This window comes from Sarcophilus harrisii, chromosome 4 (genome assembly GCF_902635505.1).
Source record: "Sarcophilus harrisii chromosome 4, mSarHar1.11, whole genome shotgun sequence".
Classification (NCBI taxonomy): domain Eukaryota; kingdom Metazoa; phylum Chordata; class Mammalia; order Dasyuromorphia; family Dasyuridae; genus Sarcophilus; species Sarcophilus harrisii.
Window position 1 is genome coordinate 394,166,752 of NC_045429.1, and position 16,801 is coordinate 394,183,552.

Consider the following 16,801-nt stretch of genomic DNA (forward strand, 5'->3'; position numbering starts at 1 on the left):
TGAAAGAATTAAGAATTTTTTGATGAATGCAATGATTACAACTCCATTAGACTGATGATAAAGTATGCTTCTCATTTCCTAGCAGAAAAGTAATGAACCATAGATACAGAATGGGACAGACTTTCAGACATAACTAGTATATAAATTAGTTTTGCTTGAATACATTTATTTGTTATAAGGCAAGATTTTTATTTCATAGGGTGAGAATGATTCCCTTCTAGATTGGGAGTAGTGATAGGGATGCAGAAAAAAAGAAGAAAAGGGGAAAAAAATAAAATCAATGAAACATTTTAAAATATTTTTAAAATTTATTAAAAATACAGAAATGAGCAAAGGGAAGCTCTGAAGGGGGTAAGGGCAATCAGAGCCCATTTGTACTATATGTCAAATTTAATATATACTTTAAAAAAGCTGTATGTAATAGATTGATCATTTCACATACAACCCTGGATCGTACTAAACATGGGATGAACCAGAATTTTCTGGTGGGAGAAGATAAATAGAAGTTAGTCCTATAAGTTTCATCCTCTTTGAAGGGCAAAGTGAGAATATTAGTTAAGGGGAAAGTTATCTTAATGGATAGTCTAGAAGGAAGAGTGGTGTTTCCCATCAAAGGGTGAGAGCCAGTAAGGGAATAATTAGTTCTGTTCAGCCAAAAGCCTCCAATCCATGACCACTGACAGACTATACGCCAAGTGTAGAGTTAAAACTGGGGAATACAAATAAAAAATTGATAGAGTCCTTATTCTCAATATGTTTATTTTAATTAAGGGAGACAACACTTTTAGGAGGGCTTAGCTGCAGGATGGATGGAAAGGATTGGCAGGAGAATTTTCTAAAGACTGTCTTTGTCCACTCTCATTCCTTATTCCTGATCCCCAATTTTCAACATAATTCCCATCAACCTCACCTATTCCCATTTTTATGTTAAATTCACTGAAAATAGAATTTCCCCATCTCTTCATTCTCTGTAACTGATGCTAGAAGATAAACTGCAAATATCTTCATGGTGTTCTTTTTATAAACACTTATCAGGAACATTGCAATAGAGAATGACCAAATGTTCCATGAAATAATGCTTTTTATTAACTTTAGATGTATAACAAAATCTACCCCACCATTTCCTTTTTATCCTTTCCAAGAAGTAGGCTATGATGGCTCATGTCTATGAGACATTTTTGGATTTAGCTTCAATTTCCTTTATTCTTCAGACTTTCTTTATAGTTGAGATGTCAAGACTGATAATTCTTCTAGTATTACATGTTTATTCTCTGATAACTGGATAAACTGATAGAGTATTAATAGTATTATTATTATAGTATATAATATAATATAGTATTAATAGCCAAAAATTATAAGCTATTTAAATATAAAAATTATAATTCTTAGCATACGCTGCTATTTTTTTACTCCTCTGTAATTATAATTACAGAGGCAAAAGTGGGCCATATAGAATTGGAGGCCATGTAGTTTTCTTTCTTTTTTAGGTTGGTATGAACAGTTTGTCAAACCACTTTGGGATCACTGAAAACTGGGAGGGCCCCAGATTAAGTTATGAAAGCAGCAGAACATAAAAGGACAGAAATTCGGACCAGATATTCCCTGCCTCCAGAACTGTACAGACTCTAGTATTATCATAAAGTCCAAAGTCAAAAAGACTGGAATAAGGAACGAACAAAACTAGAACCCAAACACAAAGAGCTACCATGGTGATAGAGAAGCTCAAGACACAAACAGAAGACAATGGCCTAAAAACATACAAGCCATGAACAACAACAACAAAAGAATCTGGACAGCCTGTTTAAAGAAATCATTAAAAAAACAAAACAAAACAGCCTGTCCATATATCTTAGAATCATAGGACAAAGTAGAAACTGAAGATATCTACTAGTCATCTTCTGAAATGAACCATAAAACACTCTGGGAAATATTACAATCAAAATTCAGAGTTTCTAGAGGAAGAAGGAAAAAAAATAATTCAAGTACTGTGGAGCCATAGTCAGGATCACACAAGACTTAGCAGACAGTAATATAAAGAAATGGTGAGCTCAGAGTACAACCAACAATAATCTACTCAGCAAAACTATAAAATCCTACAGGCAAATCTTTAATGAAATAAAGGACTTTGAAGAATTTCTGATGAAAAGAGAAGAGCTGAGTAGAAAATGTGACATTCAAACACAGGATACAAAAGAAGAATAAGAAGGTTTATGGATGAGAAATCATAATGGACTAAATAAGGTTGCCCAGAGAGAGTCACACAGCCAGTAAAGGTCAGAGGCCAGATTTGACAAAAAAAGAGTCCCTAAGAGTAAAACATCACTGAAAACAACTAAACAAAAAGGAAGACAACAAACAATAAGAAAAGAATTTGGTATTTCATTTCTGATTTTTTGTGTCCTCATTTGGGGTATCTTGGCAAAGATACTGAAGTTGTTTGTCAGTTTCTTCTCCAGCACATTTTATAGATGAGGAGACTGAAACAAACAGATATCCAGACTCACATAGTAAGGATGTGTCTCAGAATAGATTCAAACTCAGGAAGCAGAGTCTTTCTGATTCAAAGCCCTGTGCTCTATTCAGTGTGACACTGAGGAAGGAATTCTAAAAACAAACAAACAAACTCTAACAATGTGCAAAAATATTTAAAGTTCTTTGTGAGATGACACTGAATGGGAATATGAGGAAGGATTGATCAATTGGGCAGTAGATAAACAAACTATGATATATAAACATGATGGTATACTATTTCTGTAAACTCTGATAGTGTCTGACCAAATTCCAGAAGACTAATGATGAAATATGCTACTCACTTCCTGACAGAAAGTGAAGGGCTTAGTGTAGAATAAGACAAATGTTCTTTTAGACATGTCAGTGTGGAAGTTTGTTTTGATGGTCCATATGGGTGTGCAATGGCTTTATTTTTCTTGTATTCTAAAATAGGAAAGAAGTACAAACATAATAATAATGATCAGGAGTAGAGTTTATTGAGAAAAATGAAGTGGGATAGTAACCATTGATCTCAGACAAAGTTAAAAATAAAATAGATTTAATCAAAATGGAAAAATAGGGCAACTACAGTATATGCATATAAGTCAATATTGTTTAGACTATTTAAAATAACTAGACAGTATAAGGTAGAAATATTGCTATAGTATAGGAAATGAAGTTGGTGGAGTTAGAAAATAATGAAAAGACTTAGACTTATGAAGGAAGATGTTATCTACCTTAAGAGAAACAGAGGACAAACAAGCATAGCATGGCCTTACATAGCTCTATATGTACATGAGATTATAGATAGCTATGTATTTGTATATGAATCTATATATATATTGGGAGTATAAAAGGGAAAAAAATAATAAAGTAAAAAGTGCATGGTAGAAGACAAAAGGAAACCAAAACAAAGAAAAAGATAGTTTTGAAATACAATATGTAGTATTGATTATATGGGCTTTTTTGAAATGGAAATTTATTGGTTCATATTTTGGATCCTCTCATGTTCTGTTGTGCACATGGCAAAGTTTTTTTTTTCTTTTTCTATTTTCTACTTGTTTTAAGTAAATAAATACATTTTAAAAATAAATTAAGCAAGAGAATGAAGAAGGTATATCTTAACTGATTTAAACAAATTATATGTATATTTTAAATGTAATCATAATATATATATATATATATATATGTGCATATATGCACACATTTATATGTATGTATCTACCTCATGTTTTGATTAGTCATCTTTGACCTATGAAAAGAGAGTCATTAATTACAAAATATGATTCAAGAGAGAATATCAATTTAACAAAGAAGTGTCTCTCAGTTATTTTAAATCAAGGTGAAATGGTGGTGGTGGAGGCTTTTTATCATACTTTTGATTCTATTTTAATTATCTAGGAAGATAGATTATCTCTAACATTGTACTTAATTCTATTTTCCATTTCTATTATTCTATTTGGTGCTTCAAAACTTAAAATTAACTTTGTAACTTTGTACTCTAGCTTAACATTGACTGTGATTTTGTCTTTGTTTTTTGATCTCTATAAAATATGAAAAGATATTGATTGTGAAAAGGATTTTAATAAATAGGGGGAAACTCTACCCTGATTTGGATCTTTATCCAAACAATACTACTTGGATATAATTACTGAGTTGTCTCTGACAGACATTAGCAGAGCAATGGAAGAGTACTGAGTTTTTCTTCCATGCCATGTTGCCTCTTTGGACATCATAGAATCATAGAATTTACCCTTTTATGACACAGTTATGGCGTGGATACTTAAACCCAGATAAGGTCAAAACACAGAAAGAAAATTATAGACCAATTTCCCCAATGCATATTGATTCAAAAACCTTAAATAAAATACTGGCAAAGAGATTATAGCAAGTTAGAACCAGGATAATTCACCATGACCAAGTAGGATTTAATACTGGGAATGCAAGGCTGGAAAAATTCAGTATTAGGAAAACTATTAGCATAATTTAATTTAATTTAACTATATCAATAATCAACCTAACAGAAATTATATGATTATCTCAATAAATGCAGAAAAAGCATTTGACAAAATCCAACACTCATTCCTAATAAAAACAATAGAGAATGTTGGAATAAATGTAGTTTTCCTTAAAATGATTACCAGCATCAGTTTAAAACCATCAAAAAGATCATATGTAATGGAGATAAATTAGACTCATTCCCAGTAAGAGTGAAACAAAATTGCTCGCTATCACCATTATTATTCAACATTGTATTAGAAATGTTAGCTTTAACAATAAGAGAAGAAAAAGAAATTAAAGGAATTAGAGTAGGTAATGAGGAAACCAAATTATTACTCTTAGCAGATGATATGATGTATACTTAGAGAATCTAGAGAATCAACTAAAAACTACTAGAAACAATCAATAAGTTTAGCAAAGTTGCAGGATACAAAATAAATCCACATAAATCATCAGCATTTCTATATGTTACCAACAAATTCTAGCAGCAATAGATACAAAGAGAAATTCAATTTAAAATAACTGTAGATAATATAAAATATTTGGGAGTTTACCTGTCAAAACAAAGTCAGGAACTATATGAACACAATTACAAAATGCTTTCCATACAAATAAAGTCAGATCTAATCAATTAGAAAATAGCAAGTGTTCATGGGTAGGCTGAGCTAATATGATAAAAATGACAATTCTACCTAAATTAATTTAAATTCAGTGCGATACCAATCAAACTCCCAAGAAATTGTTTTACAGAGCTAGAAAAAAATAATAACAAAGTTCATCTGGAAGAACAAAAGGTCAAAAATTTCAAGGGAATCAATGAAAAAAATGTAAATGTAAGTGGCTTAGCTGTATCAGACCTAAATAATATTATAAAATGGTGATCATCAAAACCATTTGGTATTGGCTAGGAAATAGAGTAGTCAATCAGTGGAATATGTTAGGTTCACAAGATACAACTGTCAATACTACAATAATCTAGTGTTTGACAAACCCAAAGACTATAGCTTCTGGGACAAGAATTCACTCTTTGACAAAAATTGTTGGGAAAATTGGAAATTAGTATGGCAGAAATTAGGTATTGAACCACATCTAACACCTATACCAAGATAAGGTCAAAAAGGGTACATGATTTAGACATAAAGAGTGATATTATAAATAAATTAGAAGAACAAAAGAGAGTTTTTTTTTCTCAGATCTGTGGAGAAAGAAGGAATTTGTGGCCAAAGAAGAACTAGAATACATTATGGAATGCAAAATGGATAATCTTGATTACATTAAGTTAAAGGTTTTTGTGCAAACAAAATCAATGCAGAAAAGATTAGAAGGGAAGCAATAAATGAAGAAAAAAATTATATCCAAGAGTTCTGATAAAGGACTCATTTCTAAAATATGTAGAGAATTTGTAAATTTATATTATGCTATATTATAAATTTAAAAGAATAAAAGCCATTTTCCAATTGATAAATGGTCAAAGGATATGAATAAACAATTTTCAGGTGAAGAAATTAAAACCATTTCTAGTCATATGAAAAAAAATGCTCTAAATCATTATTGATCAGAGAAATACAAATTAAGACAACTCTGAAGTACCACTCCAAACCTCTCAGATTGGTTAAGATGACAGGAAAAGAGTTGGAGGGGATATGGGAAAACTGAGACACTAATATGTGGAGTTGTGAACTGATTCAATTATTCTGTAGAGTAATATGGAAAAATGACCAAAGGGTTATCAAATTGTGCATACCTTTTGATCCAGCAGAGTCTCTTTTGGGTCTGTCTGTATCCCAAAGAGACCATGAAAAAGGAAAAAGGACCCACATGTGAAAAAAAATGTTTGTAGTAGCCCCTTTTGTAGCACTAAGGATCTGGAAACTGAGTGGATAACCATTAGTTGGAGAATGTCTGAATAAGTTATGGTATATGAATGTAATGGAATATTATTGTTCTGTAAGAAATGATTAGCAGGCTGATTTCAGAAAGGCCTGGAGATACTTAAATGAATGAACTGATGCTAAATGAAGTGAGTAGAACGAAGAGATTATTGTACACAGAAACAAGAAGATGATATAATGATAAATTCTGATGAACTTGGTTCTTTTCAACAGCAAGTTGATTAGGTCAGTTCCAATGGACTTGTGATGGAGAGAGCTATCTGCAGCCAGAAAGAGGACTGTGGGGTGAGTGTGGATCACAACATAGTAGTTTTATTCTTCTTTTTGCTGTTTGCTTGCTTTTTGTTTTCTTTCTCATTTTCTTTCTTTTTTGATCTGACTTTTCTTGTGTAGCATGATAATTGTGGAAATATGTATAGAGAAACTGCACATGTTTAACATATATTGGATTTGCCATCTAGGGGAAGGAGTGGGAGGAAAAAATTTGGAACACAAGGTTTTACAAGGGTGAATGTTTAAAATTATCTATGCATGTATTTTGAAAATAAAAAGCATTAAAAAAAAAAAAAAAGAAATACAGAATGACTTACAAGTCATTCAGTCTAAAACCCTAATTTTATAAATGAAGAATCTGAGCCTAGGAACCTCAAAGACCACACGATTAGTAAGTACTGGATACCTAAAATAGTGCTTTCTACACAAGCAAGCACTTGATAAATTTGTACTAAATTGAATTAAACCTAGGCCTTCTGGTTTTTCCCACCATACCTTGTTACCTCTGGAATTTTTTGATTACTTTTTTAGTCAGCAACTTTGTATAGCTGAATTTTAAACCAAGCCTTAAAACCTATAATCCTCAATTAAGCTTGAAAAAAAAACCAACCCAAAACTAAAGGATTGAAGAAAACGTGCCAGTTCTGACTAACCCTGGAGGGATCACTGATTAAGCATGAACAAAAGAAAGGATATGCTCAAGCCCAATGAAAACCTTAATTTTGCTTTCCAAGACTTCTTTTCCCCCAAAAAGTTAACATCATAACATGTAAAACTATAATGGTTCTCAAATATTTTATTGGGGGAAATACTCTGTCTACAGCTTCAGTAGTGGGCATTGTGCATTGCTGAAAACACATTGTTGTCCCTTCCAAAAAGAAAAACTGTGAGCCTGCCAAAAATCTTTCTCTGAGCCTCTGATTTGTTTCAAGTTACAGAACCTTCTTTCATACTTTCACAGTAACAATTTCGCATATAAAATGCTAAGAATAACTGACCAGTGGAAAACAAAGTACAGTAATAAGATGCTAAGAGGAAGAAATCTCAGACTCAAACAATAAGTAAGTCTTGGGAACAATAAGGTAGGCCCAGAATGTCTCAAAATATCTTCCTTTGTGGGGTGGGGAAATGGAATTAAGTTGTTTAAATTGTTCAAGTTACATATTTAAAGAAAAACTACAGTTAACAATAAAATTATTCAGACGTAATATTATCTCTTTATGTTTATCTATCTATCTATCTATTGTTTCCTCTATTAGGATATAACTTCCTTGACAGTGAAGTATTGTTTCATTCTTTCTACATGCATCCTAGTACCTGGTACAGTGTCCAGCACATAAGGGCACTTAATATATATAGGTTGATTGTGATAAACATTAAATATAAAATTGGGCTTATTTTTTTTCATATTAAAAAAGTCACATGATTCAGAAATACATACCATAATACCTATTCTAAGGTACTTTACTTTCAAGGTAAAGGATAGTTTTTATAAAGGTTTTACAAGGAATTCAATGACCCACCCCAATTTGGTGTTCTTTCTGAACTTAAATGTAAGTAAAGAAAAACCTGTCTGACTTGCTTTAAAGGTTTGCCTGGAAACTATTCTTTATGCAAATTTCCCTTAATTCTCAATTTTAACTTGTTTATTCAACTCAATCCTTTACTTCCTGCCCCAAGTGTTAGAATCATTATTGACTTTATTGGTCCTTGATTCTGAATCAGACCTCCCTTAAGATGACTGGTTTTATATAACTTAGACTAATCTATGATAACTATTGGTTAACAAAACCATCATATCCCAATTTCTCTATTGCTGTATTTCTATACAGAGCTGATATGGTCATCAGAAGAGCTGTTTTTTACAGAGTACTTGAAGGTTTGCCAAATACTTTACCCCATTTTGGGGTCTTCTTGGTAAAGATCCTGAAAGTTTGCCATTTCCTTTTCTATTCATTTGACAGATAAGAAACTCAGACATACAGGATTAAAGGTCAGGGAGCTAGAAAGAGTCTGAGGATGGATTTGAACTCATAGATATGATTCTTCCTAATTCCCAGTCTAATGTGCTATTCACTGTGCCACCTAGTTGCCAAGTATTTCATACATACGTGAAACAACAGATGAGGCATTGGACTTTGGGCCAGGAAGGTCCAGGTTTGAACTATATCTCAAATATTTACTAGTTGTGTCACCCTGGGCAAATAATTTAACCTCTTAAGTTTCATAGGATCTAGAAGTGAAAGGGACCCGAGAAACCATCTCACTCTGTCTCCTTATTTTATACATGCCCAACCATACATTTTAAGTGGCTAAGCTGGGTTTTCAAGTCAGATCCTAAATTCAATGTCCTTTCAACTGTACCATGATGCCTCTTTCAATTTCCTCATCTATAAAATGGAAATGACAATTGCACTTATCTCATATAATGTGATTTCATAGACCAAATGAGATACTTGTAAAGAGTTTTGCAATCCTTGATCTCTCATGATCCAATTACTGTAGATTTCATGGAAGAGAATGTAACATTGCAAGTCTCTGTGCAATTAGGATTATGTCTTATCTAGCAGTAAGGGCATTTGGAAAACCTTATTCATAGTGCATAATTTTCTTACATGACCTTGGAAAACACCTTAAAGGTAAACTCTGTTTTATATCTTGCTTAATGGTAATACTCACTGGTTCGTGGAAGTCAAGTTATCTCCATAGTTTTATTTGTCATAGCATATTAAATAATTTTAAAATAAATTTGAGAGGTATGTACTCTGTTTAATAAGTCTTCAAAGCTACATTTGCAAACTGGTGAAACAGATTAAAATATATATATATATATATATGTGCATATGTTTTATGTATATTTTTATATAGTCTATTATTATACAGAAATTAACTTATGAAACCTGTTAAAAGCTATTTTAAATCTATCATTCCTTAGATGTATTCCAAAATCAAATATGTCAACATTTAATATTGCTAAAACATCACATTAAAGATGGTGCAGTATAGTGGCTCACATGCAAGACTTAAAATCAAATGAGACTGTGTTTGATTTCCCAGCCATCCCTACAACATGCTGCCTCCATCCTTGTAATCATCCCCAACTCCTCCCCACAAAATTCTTGTACTCTGCCCTTGGAACCATACTGGTCTCCGAAGAGAGAGGTAAACTTTTGTCATCCTATCCAGAGTCAGCCTCCTTGCTACTTACCAGATCAGCTCTTCCACTTACCTTTTATGTACTGTCTCCTCCCATTAGAAGGTCCTTTGAGGTAAGGGACAATCTTGTTTCCTTTTATTTGTATTGACATTATTAAGTACAGTGCCTGATAAGTAGTGAGTACTTAATTAATGTTCCATCTATGTTCATTGGTTTGTCTGTGTGTCTGTTTATCTATCTAATATGTAACTATAGGAAAGTCACTTAATCACAGTTAAGTGCCATAGTTTCTTTATCTTAAAAATTGGCAAAATAATACCTGAAATATTTACCTCATATAGCTGTTGTGAGGATCAGATGAAATAATGTAAGTAAAGAGCTATATCAGTGGGGTCAAACTCGAGGGCACTTGAAGGGAGGCAATAAATAATTCATACATAAAGATTTCTGAAGGCTGCATATTGATTTCATTAAAAAATGTAACCTTATCTGTTTTTGATTATATTTTTTTATTAAATATTTCCCAATTATATTTTAATCTGGTTCAGGTGGGTATTTTATATCCCAGGACTATATAAATATCAGGTTTTTGCCCTTTTTTGGTTTTGTATAGACGTCTGATTTTACTGACATGAAAAATCCATTTTGAAAAGTTCTATTAAATAATAATTTTTTATTATAGCTTTTTATTTACAAGATATATGCATAAGTAAATTTTTAGCATTGACAGTTGCAAATCCCTTTATTCCAACTTTTTCCCTCCTTCCCCCCACCCCTTCCCCCAGATGGCAGGTTGACCAATACATGTTAAATATGTTAAAAATACATGTTAAATATGTTAATCTCCAATTATTATGATTGTTGTTATTGTTATGTTGAGTAATGTAACATTATTTATAATAGTATATTATCTAGGTTGATACATTCCCATTCACACTTTGGGAGATGTTTTACTTCTAAAGGTTCTTTCTGCTCCAGCCCTTGTTGTAGGGGTACCCTCAGCATAAAGTATGCCATTTGCTTTGAGATCAGAGTAAGGAGGGAATGGTGTGCTCGTTGCTACTATCTCAACTTTCTCCTAACTTGAGCTTCAACTCAAAAGCTTGGGAAACTCTTTTATCAGAGAGATAAGAATTGTTTGGGAGCTCTAATTGTTAGAAAGTTATTCTTTCTATTGAGTCAAAAAATGTGGGTGTCTAGTAGTGGGGTAGTACAACCTCTCAGCTTCTCTGCATTAGAAGGGTTATGGCAAGAAATACTACACTGTCCGAGTAGTCAAATCCCAAGGTACTAACATTTGACTGAGCAAGGCACAAGAGACTGGGGAGGAGGTGGATAGTATCACAGTGGCTAATGATTATACTTCTTGGAACAATCACTGGCATTGTATGGCAGGCAGGGCTGGTCCATCAATGCCAGTGATTCTTCTGAGTCTGCTGCTTTAATTCTGCTAATACAAAATTCGAGAAAGTATGACTTAGGTACTGCCTAGGAATCAGAACTTGTCCGTGGATTAACCTGTTGGGTGGGTAATTGTGTGGTTTCCTAAGTATTTTGTCCACAAGTTAGAATTAGAAGGGAAGAATCTTTTTTTATTTTATTTTTAACTTTTATTTTTTTTTTGCTGAGGCAATCCCAGGAAGAATCTTTTCTATATATCTGTTTGAGAAAGTGAATGTCTGTGGGGAGCCCCCATTTATTTTGTGTGCCCAAGGCTTGAGGAAATAGATGGGGATGGGGAGAAGGAGAAGGAGAGATATAAATAGCTAGGTGACATAATGGATAGAGTGTTGGACTTGGAGTGAGGAAGATTTGAAGTCAAATCATATCTCAGGTACTTATAATCTGTGGGATCCTAGACAAGTCACTTAAATTCTATCAGTTTCAATTCCTCAACTCTAAAATGTGGTTGATAAAAAGAACTCCTACCACATAGGATTGTTTGCGAAAATCAGATGAGAAAATATATCTAAAGAACTATGCAAACTCTAAAATAATATATAAATATGAACTGTCAATATTGAATGAGTTGTAATCACTCCAAAAATGTTAGACTGATTACAATCTATGTACACTTTAAAAGACTAAGCTAGTATATATTTTTTCTTTTTTCCTCAATAGTATTTTATTTTTCCAAATACATGTAAAGACAGCTTTCAACATTTATTTGTGTAAGGCTTTGTGCTCCAAATTTTTTCCTTTCCTCCTTTATTTCCCCTTCCCTAAGACAGCAAGCAATATAAGTTATACATATTCAATACTTTCAAACATATTTCTATATTTATCACGTTTTACAAGAAAAATCAGACCAAAAGGGAAAAAAAACCATGGGAAAGAAAAAGAAAAAAAAAAAAAAGGTGAAAACACTATGCTTTGATCCACATTTAGTTTCCACAGTCTCTTTCTGGATGCTGATGGCACTTTCTATTCCAACTGTATTGGAATTGTCTTGGATAATTGTTGAGAAGAACTAAGTCTATCATAGTTGCTCATCACATTGTTACTTGTTCTTCTGGTTCTGCAGCTAGTATATTTCCTATGAGTTGGGCCAAAATAGCAGTGAAGCAGGCATATTGAGCTGGAATCTGTCTCTCTACAACGTTAGTTTACTGATCCTAGTACTGCCCTTTTGAATTATAAAAAATAAGTCAACTTTCTTGGCATATTACAACTTTCCAGTTTTTAAAAGGCAGATGTTATATTCCCCCCAAGTTCTTCTTTCTCTATGTTAAATAAGTGCAGTTCCTTGAACGATTCCTCATATATAACTGACATCTGTGGTTTACTGATAAGAATACGCCATATTGATTCAGAGAATTGGGGTTCAAGTGGTGGTTCTTCCCTGTATGACCAGTGGGATATTGGCAAATTACTTAATCCTGGGACTGATGTTTTCATTAATAAAGTGAGAGCTCTGGACCAAATTATCTCTAAATCTATGAGTCAATGACACACTTTAAAGATCTTTTCTAATTTTTATCAGCCTTCTGAACACTCTTAAGTCTGTCAATATATTTGTTATTTGATTATCAGACTGGGCATCATAATCAAAACCTGGTTTTACTAATGAAAAGAATTCAATTGAATTATTACCTCCCTTTCAATGGCCTCTATTTTTGATGAATAAGCCTCTGACTACATTAGCTTTTTGTTTTTTAAGCACCATTTTGACTCATATTGTGCCATGTTTTATAGTAAAAGTCCTAGTTTTTCCACATGAACTACTATCAAAATAGAACTCTATTATTCTCTATGTAATTAGTTTTTTAAATTTAAATTCAGTTCTTTATATTTATTTCTTTTAAATTTCATTTTATCTATTCAGCCCATTAATCTGATCTCTAAGAAACAACTGGATCCTGTTTCACCTAATTTGACATGTTATTTTGTAGCATATATAGATTTGATTAGCAAGCCTTCTAAATCTTCATCTAAGTAATTTATAGAAATGATGAATAAGTCATAGGCAAGGTCAAAGTCCTATAGTATGATATATTTATAAGTCTCTGATTAACACTGTTTCTGGAGAGTTGTTCAATGAATGAGCTATGAAAATGCCTAAATAGCACTATTATCTAGCCACATTAAATAAAAAAATAAACTGCAAAAATTTAAACTTATTTGTTAATCAATCAAAAAACAAACATTTATTAATACATGTGAAATTGTCTCTGCTTTCAAGGAGTTTACATTCTAATGGGGAAGATGATATGTAAAGATGAAGATATATAGAGTGATATACAAAGTAGAAATTTTAAAGACATGTACTTAAACGAAAGCAATTTAAAATACCTGAGATTTATGGAATCCTTGGCTTCCTTCAAAATAGAGTTCAGGGATCACCATTTCTAGAAGGTCTTTCCTTATTCCTCTACTCCCACTCCCCCCCCCCCCATCTTTATTTGTTTATGCTCAAATGTTCTGGAATTATTTTATAATTTTGCATTTATTTCTTTATATGTTATATCCTCCAAATAGAATTTAATCTCTTGGAGGATAGGGATTGCTTTACTTTTTTGTCTTCATATCCCTAAGACCTATTCTGTTAATGTGTGTGTATGTGCATGTGGTGTGTATGTATATATATATGTGTATATATATACATAAATGTATATGTATACATAAATGTAAATGTGTATACACAATGCCCACATATACATATATTTATATTTATATAGTGGGTTTTCATCAACTATTTGTTGAATTGAATTGAAGAAAGTTAAATAGTCCAAGAGGCAGAGTGGAAGATGGAAGACATAGTGAGGCAGGAAAGCTCCTAATGACTTGGTAGACAGAATATTGTATTCAGGAGGATAGGAAGTAGGTCAATTTGGTCTACTGAAGCCATTCCCTAAAACCTACATCTTCATCCTTCCAGTTCATCTCAAAAATCCTTTAATATCATTCCTAATATACTCTTTCTTACCTCTAAGCTCTGTTAATGAAGTAGATCTTGCTCCTCTACATGTACCCTGGAATCCATTCCTTCTTGTCTTCCTCAATAGATTATCGCTTAAATGTGCCTGCCCCCAATGTTTAAACTCTTCCTATCTACTAATTCCTTCACCAGGCCCTACCAATCACCTTAAAATACTGCATTTAATCTCTCCTTTTCTCAGGCTCCTTGTTTCTATTTCCTCCCTTTTTAATTATTCCTCAAAGTTTTGGTAATCTGGCTTCTGACTTCATTATTCAGCTGAAACGTGTGTGTGTGTGTGTGTGTGTGTGTGTGTGTGTGTGTGTGTGTGTGTGTGTGTGTAGTTGAAGAACTTCCAGCAGCTGAACTTCCAAGGACATTTAACTTCCTCTTCTGTGACCTGCGTGAGTATGTTGAGTGGTAGCCAATATATACTTAGATTTTAGACGTATGTATTTAACCTCGAATGATGACATTTATCACTGTTCAAGTTACCAACATCTGGCCAATTAGTTGCCTGATGTATGGTTCCTCCCAGAACTAGGAATCTGCTGTTTTGGGCATGAATAACATCCAATTAAGGGGTGGGGTTACCTATCTCTTAATGTTCTCCAACTCATGATGTAATCCTTTGTATCTAAATCCTATAAAAACTGTATACCTTATCCCCTTCTTTAGCCCTTCTACCATGAGCTCTCTGTCTTTCCCTCCTCACGGTGGAATTGCTCATTCTCATGAGAATTAATTAAATAAACAACTTTTCTGCTTTTTACTTCTGAGAGGTCTCTGAGTAGTATATTTTTGGATAGGATTTTCTATCCCTCACAGTTTACTGACAAAATGAATGGCCTTTTCTCATTCCTTAACTTTCTTGAACTTTTTGCTTTATTTGATGCTGTTGACCACTCTTTGGTCCTGAACATTTTTACCTCTTTGGGTTTTTCTGACATGATTTTTACTAGTTCTCTTACCTGTCTGCTTTTTCGAAATCTTCTTTGCTTGCTTATCAATGGAACCACACCCCTAAACTGTGGGTGTTCTCTAGAACGCTATTCTAGGTATTTCTTTCTTTCTTCTCTATGCTTTCTCTCTTGGTGACCTCATCTGCTCCCAGAGCTGTAAATGATCATTTCTATGCATAAACTTCCAGCTCTATAAATCCAGCCATTCTCCGCAGCTCTAATCTTGTTGTAATCTTGGATATTTCTAACTAGATTTTCTAGAGGCATTTAAAGTATCATTTAAAGCAGAACTCATTATCTTTCCCTCCAAAACCAAGTTGTTTCTCCTTTCTAAATTTTCCTACTTCTGCACCACTATTTTCTAAGCCCCTAGGTTTATTACCTGGGATTACCTTAGTTTTCATTTTCTCTTGCTGTACATTTTATGAAATTTTACTTACTTAGATTAAGGATTATTTTTATTTTTTGGATTGATATCCCCATGCTTCACAGTGGCTGGCACATAGTTGGTACTTAATTAATGCTTGATTGACTGATTTAGCTGGAATGGAGAATATATGAAGGAGAGTAATGTGAAATACAACTAGAAAGATAGGCTGGGTTCAGATAGTAAAGGATTTTAGATGCAAAATTAAGTAGTTTATATTTTATCTTAGAGGCAATAAGGAATCATGGAAACTTCTAGGGCAAGGGAATACCAAGGTCTGACATGTCCCGGGAAGTTTATTTTAGTAATTATGTGAAGAATTGGTTAAAGAGAGACTAGATTGGAAGAGACACTAATCAAGAGACTATTACCTTCTTAACCTTTCTATATTCCCTTTTCAGTAGTCAGATAATGACAACTGTATTTAGTATAACAAAATTTCTTTGCTACAAGCATGAAGATACATGCGTACACAAACATTACAGGTAAGCAGTCACAAGTAGGGAGAACTGACAAAGTGTCCAACTGTGAAGTTCAACTGTGTTGAGCACAGTGGTTTAAATCTTATCATAGATATGTGTGTGTGTGTGTAGTTGAAGAACTTCCAGCAGCTGTATGTAGTCAAGATAAGGTGAAGAACTTCCAGCAGTTGAACTTCCAAGGACATTTAACTTCCTCTTCTGTATTTTTAGTTTCTCTAGGTCTCTGTGACCTGCGTGAGTATGTTGAGTGGTAGCCAATATATACTTAGATTTTAGACGTATGTATTTAACCTCGAATGATGACATTTATCGCTGTTCAAGTTACCAACATCTGGCCAATTAGTTGCCTGATGTATATGGTTCCTCCCAGAACTAGGAATCTGCTGTTTTGGGCACGAATAACATCCAATTAAGGGGTGGGGGTGGGGGCACCTATCTCTTAATGTTCTCCAACTCATTTTGTAATCCTTTGTATCTAAACCCTATAAAAACTGTATACCTTATCCCCTTCTTTAGCCCTTCTACAGTGAGCTCTCTCTCTCTTTCTCTCCTCACGGGGGGAATTAGCCATTCTCATGAGAATTAATTAAACAACTTTTCTGCTTTTTACTTCAAGAGGTCTCTGAGTAATCATTTTTGGATAGGATTTTCTATCCCTCACAGATATATACCTCTAGCTTATCACCTGAAATCAGTCCAT